This window comes from Simochromis diagramma, unplaced genomic scaffold (assembly GCF_900408965.1).
Source record: "Simochromis diagramma unplaced genomic scaffold, fSimDia1.1 OVJJ01000361.1, whole genome shotgun sequence".
NCBI lineage: Eukaryota > Metazoa > Chordata > Actinopteri > Cichliformes > Cichlidae > Simochromis > Simochromis diagramma.
Window position 1 is genome coordinate 18,422,201 of NW_024386860.1, and position 11,066 is coordinate 18,433,266.

The window sequence follows — 11,066 nt, forward strand, 5'->3', positions numbered from 1 at the left end:
AGACTCAGAAGGTGTCAACCAGCTTTTATGTGTTTTTACTCAGAGGGTCCAAACTGCTTCAGCTCAGTCCAGAGATCCTCTGAAAACCCACTTCATGCGATTGTCCGGCCTCCTTCACCCAGTTCATGTGAGCTGCTTGTGCATGGTGGGTGTACCTGAAGCAGATGAGCACTTAAAGGGTCTGCTGTCGGCTCCACCTGCATTTTTCATTCTCAGTCAGTTTAACCTGAGCTCAAATCTGCATCAGCGTTTGGTCCAAAGTAGAAGCTGAATGCAACACTGCCTCCCAGAGGCCAAATGCACCAACTACATGCACCACACACATTAGAGGAACAAAAGCCAAAAACAACAGGAAACAGATTAAAGCTCATCTATAAAATGAGTTGTCAGCAGTCGCTGCCCTGACATGGACACGGCTGATGTGTTTACAGATGCATGTCTTTACTTTTCCTTTTCATAATGATCATGTGTTTTGAATAATTGTTTGTTATTTTCTCTTTTACCGTGAGAATGAGATAAAGGAGAAAATAATGAGAATGAGAATGAGATAAAGTAAATGATGGGCTGAGGAAAGCTGTTCCAAAGTTGGGAGCTGTGACTCTGGGTCGGTTTAGTCTGCCCACCAGGAAGTGACTGATCAGCTGATTTTTAATGGCTGATGTTCACAGGTTGATTTGACTCTTTTTTATCTTTAGAAAAATGCTCGTTTTGTTGGACAATAACATTTTTGTTATTCAGAGATGCTAACAGTAGAAAAGGTCTGAGTGGTAATGATCGAGTTTTCCTTCAGGTCTTCATCGTTGTTCCTGAAAATGTGTGACTGACCATTTAAAAGTCCAGCCCTTCACCTCCACAGTAACACTCTAAGGAGTTTAAGACCATGGCGCCATCTGCTGGCCAAACCTTCACATTGCACCACGAGAATAGAATAGAATTCAACTTTATTGTCATTGCACACGTCACAAGTACAAGGCAATGAAACGCGGTTTGCATCCATCCAGAAAGTGATTTAGCCACAATATAGATGTATTACAGAAATGGGTCTGTTACAATGTTCATGGTATGAAGGTACAGTGGGGCAAAAAAGTATTTAGTCAGCCACCGATTGTGCAAGTTCCCCCACTTAAAATGATGACAGAGGTCAGTAATTTGCACCAGAGGTACACTTCAACTGTGAGAGACAGAATGTGAAAAAAAAATCCATGAATCCACATGGTAGGATTTGTAAAGAATTTATTCGTAAATTAGGGTGGAAAATAAGTATCTGGTCACCTCAAACAAGGAAAATCTCTGGCTCTCACAGACCTGTAACGTCTTCTGTAAGAAGCTTTTCTGTCCCCCACTCGTTACCTGTATGAATGGCACCTGTTTGAACTCATCATCTGTATAAAAGACACCTGTCCACAGCCTCAAACAGTCAGACTCCAAACTCCGCCATGGCCAAGACCAAAGAGCTTTCGAAGGACACCAGGAAAAGTATTGTAGACCTGCACCAGACTGGGAAGAGTGAATCTACAATAGGCAAGCAGCTTGGTGTGAAAAAATCAACTGTGGGAGCAATCATCAGAAAATGGAAGACATACAAGACCACTGATAATCTCCCTCGATCTGGGGCTCCACGCAAGATCTCATCCCGTGGGGTCAAAATGATCATGAGAACGGTGAGCAAAGATCCCAGAACCACACGGGGGGACCTGGTGAATGACCTGCAGAGAGCTGGGACCACAGTAACAAAGGTCACCATCAGTAACACACTACAACGGCAGGGAATCAAATCCCGCAGTGCCAGACGTGTTCCGCTGCTGAAGCCAGTGCATGTCCAGGCCCGTCTGAAGTTTGCCAGAGAGCACATGGATGATACAGCAGAGGATTGGGAGAATGTCATGTGGTCAGATGAAACCAAAGTAGAACTTTTTGGTATAAACTCAACTCGTCGTGTTTGGAGGAAGAAGAATACTGAGTTGCATCCCAAGAACACCATACCTACTGTGAAGCATGGGGGTGGAAACATCATGCTATGGGGCTGTTTTTCTGCCAAGGGGACAGGACGACTGATCCGTGTTAAGGACAGAATGAATGGGGCCATGTATCGTGAGATTTTGAGCCAAAACCTCCTTCCATCAGTGAGAACTTTGAAGATGAAACGAGGCTGGGTCTTCCAACATGACAATGATCCAAAACACACCGCCGGGCAACAAAGGAGTGGCTCCGTAAGAAGCATTTGAAAGTCCTGGAGTGGCCTAGCCAGTCTCCAGACCTCAACCCCATAGAAAATCTGTGGCGGGAGTTGAAAGTCCGTGTTGCTCGGCGACAGCCCCAAAACATCACTGCTCTCGAGAAGATCTGCATGGAGGAATGGGCCAAAATACCAGCTACTGTGTGTGCAAACCTGGTAAAGACCTATAGTAAACGTTTGACCTCTGTTATTGCCAACAAAGGTTATGTTACAAAGTATTGAGTTGTATTTTTGTTATTGACCAAATACTTATTTTCCACCCTGATTTACGAATAAATTCTTTACAAATCCTACCATGTGGATTCATGGATTTTTTTTTCACATTCTGTCTCTCACAGTTGAAGTGTACCTCTGGTGCAAATTACTGACCTCTGTCATCATTTTAGGTGGGGGAACTTGCACAATCGGTGGCTGACTAAATACTTTTTTGCCCCACTGTATGTCATGAATAAGCTCTAAGTATGTACAGGCTGTAGTGAGTATACAGGCTATGAACAGGATATCAATATGAACTATGCAAGTTATAAACAGCTGGTTATAACTTGCATGCGGTTTATAGAAGATGGTTGATCTTCTATAAACCGTTTATAGAATTATAATTATTGTATTGTACAGTATGATTGTCTACACGGCGTTTACAGTAGTGCAGTTTAGATCAGTGAGATATGTGGCTAATTTCTACAGAGGCTGTATAAAGTGCTAGTGGTTGTGTGTGTGTATGTTCAGTCCATGAGTTGATGTGGGTCATGGACATTAGCTTGGAAACGATGTTTGATGATCTCCACATTTTCTTTAACTTTAAACTTCCTCAAAGACAATCTGACCTCAGTCCAGAATAATCCACTTACTTCTCTTTTTGTATTGCCGTGTGTGTGTTAACACTCTTCCTGTCTTGTTATTTTAGAGCTTCTTTCTTATTGGAAACTCCCTGCATCTACAAGTTTGACCATCTCATGTCAAACATGAACACTTTTACACTTTATTGAATGTAACAACAACCAAACTGCAGTCTGAAACCATCTTTGTAATAATAAAGAAGCCTCTCATGTCTGTCCTGTGTTTCCTGACCCCGATGCAGAAGTCTGCCTGATCCCAAACCAGAAAAACAATTTCTCCTGCTTTAACAGGCGAATTAAAGAGAAAGGATGACTGAACACGAGCCGAGACTCAGAAGGTGTCAACCAGCTTTTATGTGTTTTTACTCAGAGGGTCCAAACTGCTTCAGCTCAGTCCAGAGATCCTCTGAAAACCCACTTCATGCGATTGTCCGGCCTCCTTCACCCAGTTCATGTGAGCTGCTTGTGCATGGTGGGTGTACCTGAAGCAGATGAGCACTTAAAGGGTCTGCTGTCGGCTCCACCTGCATTTTTCATTCTCAGTCAGTTTAACCTGAGCTCAAATCTGCATCAGCGTTTGGTCCAAAGTAGAAGCTGAATGCAACACTGCCTCCCAGAGGCCAAATGCACCAACTACAGCTTCATTCAAGCAGATTTACAGCTTGTAATGGATTTCCTTACATCCATTTTATTTTGCAGGAACTGCTGTATACTGTGTGCAGAAAAACAATAGACAGAAAACTAACTGTACAAATGATATCAGCTTGAAAATGAATAACGCCAACGCAGTGTGGGAAAGCCCCACTCTTAGGGCATACTTCCACACACTGTCTCAATACGTTTAAATCACTACTCAAAACCCATCTGTTTAGAATTGCATACAGCTGATCTGTCTTAGGCCATTTTTACCTGCTCAGTTTTTATATTTGCTTTTATACTTTTATGACTGTTTATGTCTAAATTTTATCTACCATGTTTGCTATATATACATTTTTCTTATGTTTTTCATGGTATTGTTTACGTGCTACTGTGAGGTGACCTTGAGGGTCTGAAAGGCGCCTATAAATAAAAAGTATTATCATTATTATTATTATTATCATTACAAATCAGACAAAAACAGATGCAGCAGGATCACAAACAGACACATGTTGGCTACATGTTGATGCTAAATGACTAAAATCACACGTGCAACACTTTCTACATATTTGACAACAGAAGAAAAACACAAACAAAGTCGGAATGTATTTTTAATTATTTTACATTTTTATTTTATGCCAAATTAGATATTTTGCATAATCAAGCACCAAATCACAAAGTCTCCTCCCTGTTTGTACTGTAAGGTCAAAACCCTACAGTACTACAGAGAACCCCAACAATCAAACGATCCCCCTCTGAGCAAGCACGAGGCGACTGTGGGGAAGAAAAACTCCCTTTTAACAGGAAGAAACTTCCAACGGAACCGGGCTCAGAAGGGACGGCCATCCGCTGCGACCGGTTGGGGGGGATGGAAATCAAAAAGGAGACGAGATGGCGTGAACTACAGTTGTTAGAATTTGGATTTGGTGCTAAAATTCTGCTTCAAGATGTTAAAAGAAGCAGGGCGGCGGGGAAAAGCCAGGATGGTCATTTCAATCATCTCTGGCTTTAGTGAACCACCTGAAGGGTTTTCGCAGAGTTTTTCCCAACGCTGAAAAAAACCTGGAAATTTTGGACTTTTTGGGAGGACCGGGGATGACTCCGAGGCGCATTTGTAGATGCTTTGTCAGAACCTCATCAAAAGACGCATCCTTTGCCATCGCAGCCTTTAACACAGTGTCTGGGGAGCCAAACTCCTTGATGAGGCATTTGGTCATTTTCTTGATGAACTTTTTCTTGTCATTCATCAGACTTGTGACGGACTCTGTGCTGCTGAGTTCAGGCTGCATCAGATCTCTCAGACGCTTGAGGATCGCCTCAGGTTCTTTTGTAGTACATGCTGCACTGGCAAAAAAGTGGTGAGTTTCAGGGTTAGATTTTCTGATGACTCTCATCATGAGGAGAATGGCGAGGTCACTGCAAATTCTCTCAGCATCAGAAGATGACGCTGATACAGACCTCATCTCTGACATGTCAGAGGAATCCTTGGGTGAGCCTGAAACACTGGCAGAGCGTTTTTGTGGGGAAATGCTCCCAGACTTTGGTGTCTGATCAGGTGACTGAAAAGGTACCAGAAAGCATTTTTCTGGGGTACTGCTCCCAGACTTTGGTGACTGATCAGGTGTCTGATCAGGTGTCTGATCAGGTGTCTGATCAAGTACCAGAAAGCATTTTTCTGGGGTACTGCTCCCAGACATTGGTGACTGATCAGGTGTCTGATCAGGTGACTGAAAAGGTACCAGAAAGCATTTTTCTGGGGTAATGCTCCCAGACTTTGGTGACTGATCAGGTGTCTGATCAGGTGTCTGATCAAGTTCCAGAGAGCATTTTTCTGGGGTAATGCTCCCAGACTTTGGTGTCTGATCAGGTGTCTGATCAGGTGTCTGATCAAGTTCCAGAGAGCATTTTTCTGGGGTACTGCTCCCAGACTTTGGTGACTGATCAGGTGTCTGATCAGGTGTCTGATCAAGTTCCAGAGAGCATTTTTCTGGGGTACTGCTCCCAGACTTTGGTGACTGATCAGGTGACTGAAAAGGTACCAGAGAGCATTTTTCTGGGGTACTGCTCCCAGACTTTGGTGACTGATCAGGTGTCTGATCAGGTGTCTGATCAAGTACCAGAAAGCATTTTTCTGGGGTACTGCTCCCAGACATTGGTGACTGATCAGGTGTCTGATCAGGTGACTGAAAAGGTACCAGAAAGCATTTTTCTGGGGTACTGCTCCCAGACTTTGGTGACTGATCAGGTGTCTGATCAGGTGTCTGATCAGGTGACTGAAAAGGTACCAGAAAGCATTTTTCTGGGGTACTGCTCCCAGACTTTGGTGACTGATCAGGTGTCTGATCAGGTGACTGATCAGGTGACTGAAAAGGTACCAGAAAGCATTTTTCTGGGGTACTGCTCCCAGACTTTGGTGACTGATCAGGTGACTGAAAAGGTACCAGAAAGCATTTTTCTGGGGTACTGCTCCCAGACTTTGGTGACTGATCAGGTGTCTGATCAGGTGACTGAAAAGGTACCAGAAAGCATTTTTCTGGGGTACTGCTCCCAGACTTTGGTGTTACAGGTGTCGGAACAGATTCTCTTCCACTTCCATCTGAATCTGTGCTGGTTTCCTTTGTTGTTTTCCTCGTTCTTTTAATAATGTTCTGGATTTCTTCCACAGCCACAGAAATTTTGTCCTCAATCAGGTGATCTTCGTCTTCGTTCTCCACCCAGAGTAAAAGTTTTTGTACAAACTTTTCTACTGCGTCTTCTACGAGCACATAGAGGACTTCAGCAGAAAAGGGACGCATTGATCCATGTGCTGGTTGTGGAGTCCTGCAGATGACGGTGTCAGACAGGGATCTACCCATTACAGGTTCGGGGACTTGATACAGTCGATCCGTCATAAGTAGATCAAACATTTTTGCCGTTAACTCCACAGTGAAATCTCTGGTTGCTCCACCAGTTCTAAAGTTTTCCACTGTTTTGTGGATGCTGAAGACTTTTTCTTTCTTTGTTAATTTCTCATACAACTGATTGACGTCTGATCTAATCGCGTCGAAGTCGACGGGAGAGGAGCGTATGTAACGGAGCAGTGTGTTTCGGCTGGAAACCGTACTTTTATCAGAGGGCACCGTGTCACCTTTGGGGTCCTTGCAAATGTTTTTCAGACAAACAAGAAATTTTCTGTTTGCCTTTATTACTTTTCTCAGGTCTTTTTTCGTTGTTTCAAATTGTTTTCTGGCAAACATGGAAAAGCGCTGTTTGCGTGCTTTGAGCCGGGAGTGAGAGGTGGATTGCAACCATCTGGAGAAGAAGTCTCTCAGCTTGTTGGTAATTAATCCTGCATTAAAGGCAGGACTCCTCTCACAGGGCTCTTCGCTGCTTACATCCATGTCGCCAATGATCTCATTTACGATGTCAGCTGCAACCACTTCTACTGGGGTTGCAGCCCGGAAACTTTGGCTTCCTGCGGCTCGTTTTGTTTCGTCCTTTTCTGTTAGAGTTTCTTCCTCATCTTTATCTGTCATCTCTCCATCTGAGCTCCTTGATGACAGAATCACAGAAATCTCTGCGATTGCTGATTGCACGGACATCTTTGAATCCGTACTTTCTGTACCGGAATCAGAGCCGCTCGACAGCTCACGCGCGTGCCTTTTGAGGCACGAGGCAGCGTGGCAAACCATGCGGTGCAGCTTTTTAATATTACTACATTTGCCGCTGACATAAACGGCGGGGTCTTGCGGGAGATCGGGGCTTTCTCTAACGAGTTTGACCGTTGAGCTGACCTTTTCGGAGATCTCTTCCTCAACCATCCGTGTCAGCTCGTCGGTGCTCTCAGGTCGCTGTTCCGGGACGTTAAGAGCGCCGGCGATGGCGGCTGAGATGGAGTCTCCGAGGGACGGGCTTATTTTCCCCGCACCTAAAGGCTCCGGATCTTCCTTCATCATGCGATCCTGAATAACAGGAAGGGCATTTTTGAGGATTCTGCTAGAGGCGGTCTGAATGATTTCACAAATCATATCAGCGAGCACCGCTCGGACGCCTGAGTCGCATGTGCCACTTTCTATCATGCTCCACTCAGCTCCAGAGAGCCTTTGGAAGCACCTGTTGAAAGGTGGCATAATCTGGTCTGGTGTGACCACGACTGTATTTTCGTTTTCGCTGCGTGTTGACATGGTTGTATCGCACATTAGATTTTCTGGGTTTGAGAGAACAGCTGGATAATTTCCTTGTTGGGAGAACGCCGACTGTTGAACATTTGCAAACAGATGAGCAGTGATGTTTCTGTGTGAGCGCTCCTATTTAAAGCTTCCCCTGCCTGTGACGTGGCTGTGACGATCGAAGCAGAAGCTGATTCCTTTGATCTGCCAGTGACGCCACACAGAACGCACGAGCGCACGGATAGAAGCCGCGCCCTCACCATATCCCAGGATACACTGCGAGTCAGCGGTTGAAGAAAAATGGCGGACGGCCGAAGTGACGCGCAGAAATACCGTCTTCAAAGTGAGCGCGGCGCTTTTGTCCCACTGCAAATATACCGCGGAACAAATGTTAGCATAATGAGAAGTCTTAAAGTCGCATTTAGCGACCCTTCGGCTAAGTTACGTGACGTTAGTGAGGTCGCGTTTAACGCGCTCTTTCTCCGTTAGTTCGTTCAGGTTTCTGCCGAAGCTCCGTCTGTTTGTCGCTGTGAAGCCAAACGTACTTAAACGGTTCAGGAAACACCGAGCAGACGGTTGAGCAAATATGTGGCCCGCGAACTGCGGTGAGGACGCAGACTCAAGCATGCTGTGCTGCAGTTTGTCCTTAAAGAGCTCTCATCCTGTTTAAAGCGCTAACAATGAGACAGACAGTAGATGGAGAAGTCCTCCTGCTGTTTCCTGCTGTTGTTGTCAGGCTTATATCAAACAACCCGAGTCTGTCACCTTTGTTATAAAGACCAACACTCTGCAGGATCCTGTTTCTCTCTGATTCAAACACATAAAGTGTGTCTGTGTGACGATAAGAGAAAACGGTGTTTTCATCCTGCAAGTTCACACAGATTTGATAAACTTCTGCTGCTTTTGTTGCTGACTGCTGTGGTTGATTTCCTTCTGCAAGTGTCCAGAGTCAGAAGAGCCTGAGAAGGTGAGAGGAGACGGAGGCTCTCCACCCCTGATGAGACACCAGGACAGATCCAGGACAGTGTGTGAGGAGGAGGAGGAGGAAGAGGAGCCAGCAGCAGCTGAGAGATGCAGAGGAGAGCAGACAGCTCTCTGTAGTTGAGGGACTGCTAAAAACACTGAAAACACTTTTATATTTGCTTCCTGTATCTGCAGAAGCATCTCCAACACAACCTGTAACAGCTGCATACAGGAACCACTCACTGCTGTTCGTCCTGCAGGATCTGACAGGGAACCAAGGAAAAATAAGGGAACCACAGACAACTTTGATAATGCTTTGATTTATCCAGAATATATGTAGTTCAAATATTGTTTTCATCAGTGGGATTGTGCTGGTTTCAGTGGGGAAAGTGTGCAGCTCATTTAGACACAAAGTTGTCCCTTCATAAAGTGTGTCAGTATTTTCTAAAGATGTTTCTGTATCATCTCTCTGCTGTTAGAGCCTCCAAACATCAGCCTGCTTATGCTCTCACATCTGCAACATCTGAAGTAAATTATGCTGCACAGTTTTGTCATCAATAAGAGAAGATTTACTGCATCAGTTTGTCTTCATTTCATCTGAAACACACACGGATCAAATCTCTGACTTTATTTTTGGGATATTGCCCTTAAATGTAACTAAAGCTTTCACACAGGGCTCATAAATGATATGAAATAGAAATAAATACCTTGAATTTTGACTGAAATGTCATATTTGATTCCACCACTGAGCTTTCTTTGTGCAGAATCAGAATGGGTTTTATTTCCAAATGTTGAGCAGCTTTACAACATTAGCAAATTGCTGCTTAGTGCAAAACACACTGTCAGACAACGCTGAAAGAAAGCAAAAATGAAAAGTGCTCAGTAGATGTATACATGATAGCAGGTGGTGCTCAGTGCAAGCATGGAGTGATGCAGTGAACAGTGTAGGCTCACTGTGTTCTGTATCTAGTAAATATCAATGATGTCACTCCTGATACGTTTGTACCATCAAACTGAGCATCAGTCTACACAGCTGCTTTAAACACAACTGTAAAAAACACGTATCTGACATTATTCCGTCAAACTGTCACAACACGTGTTTTATTTAAGACCATTAACTCTGCTCCGACTGTATCGAGGCCTCGTCTGCAGCCTGTGAGCGGTTTGTGTGCTGTTTTATTGAGAAGGTCTCCTCCACCAGGGCTCAGATCTTTCTGCTCATGACCTCTCAGTCTCTGCTTCCTGCTCTGCTGTCTTTGAGCCGATGACTCTGTCCGCTTTAAAGGAGCCTGTTGGTCGTTTTAAGCCTGCAGGGTCTCCAAATGATGCTGCCCCTCCTCGACTCTTAAAACACGTGTTAACTGCAGTTGGACCTTTGCTTTTTGAGCAAACCACAGTTTGATGTCAGGTGTTGTCCCTAAAGATGTTAAACATGCTGTAGTCAAACCCCTGATTAAAAAACCTGCTCTTGATCCTATGACTCTTGTAAATTACAGGTCTATCTCCAAACTACCTTTTCTTTCCAAATGTCTTGAAAAGAGCTCGCAGCCAATGAATGGCCTTCCTGGGAAAGCAAAATGTTTTAGATGTTTTCCAGTCAGATTTTAAACCCTTTCACTGAATCAGCCCTGTTCAAAGTTTTAAGGACATATTTTTAGCTCCTGACGCTCGGGACTGTGTTGTTCTGGTGCTTTTAGATTTGACAGCTGGCTTGATACAGTGCATCACGCCATATTACTCTCTGGTTTGCAGCACTGGGTGGGCACGAGGGGCCCTGGAGTGGTTCAGGTCCTGCTTGGCAGGGTGAACTTTTTGTGCCGTGCTGTCCTCTGTGGTGTGGTGTCCCACAGGGCTCAGTTCTCGGCCCCCTCTTGGTTCTGTACTGAGTTAACTCAGTTGCATTGTATTCCCCTTTTATGCTGATGACTGAACACATACTCCACACAGCCACTACTTCAGTGTTTTGAAATTAAGGCTTGCATGTCTCTTAACTTTTTAAAATTCAATGACAAAAAGACCGAGGTGATGGTTTTTGGTAGCCCCACTGAGACCCCCAATATTTAGATTCCTTTGCCCAGCATGTTAAACCAGCTGTCACAAACCTGGGGGTCAAAGTGACTGTGATCTGACGTTTGGCAGTCAGATTAAGGCAGCTGGCTAAAGCAGGTTTTTCACAGCTATCCACGCCTTTGTTAGCACTCGGCTGCATTACTGTATCATATATTACTCGTCTACAGAGGAGGCAAA

General features: G+C 44.5%; 1 long non-coding RNA gene across 1 annotated transcript; it reads left to right on the forward strand.

Moving 5' to 3' along the window:
- The first annotated feature begins 8,206 nt into the window (after positions 1 to 8,206).
- LOC120732965 lies at positions 8,207 to 10,234 on the forward strand. Its single transcript, XR_005695713.1, has 2 exons — positions 8,207 to 8,461; positions 8,797 to 10,234. It is a non-coding gene; the product is annotated as an uncharacterized LOC120732965 (long non-coding RNA).
- The last annotated feature ends 832 nt before the right edge of the window (positions 10,235 to 11,066 follow it).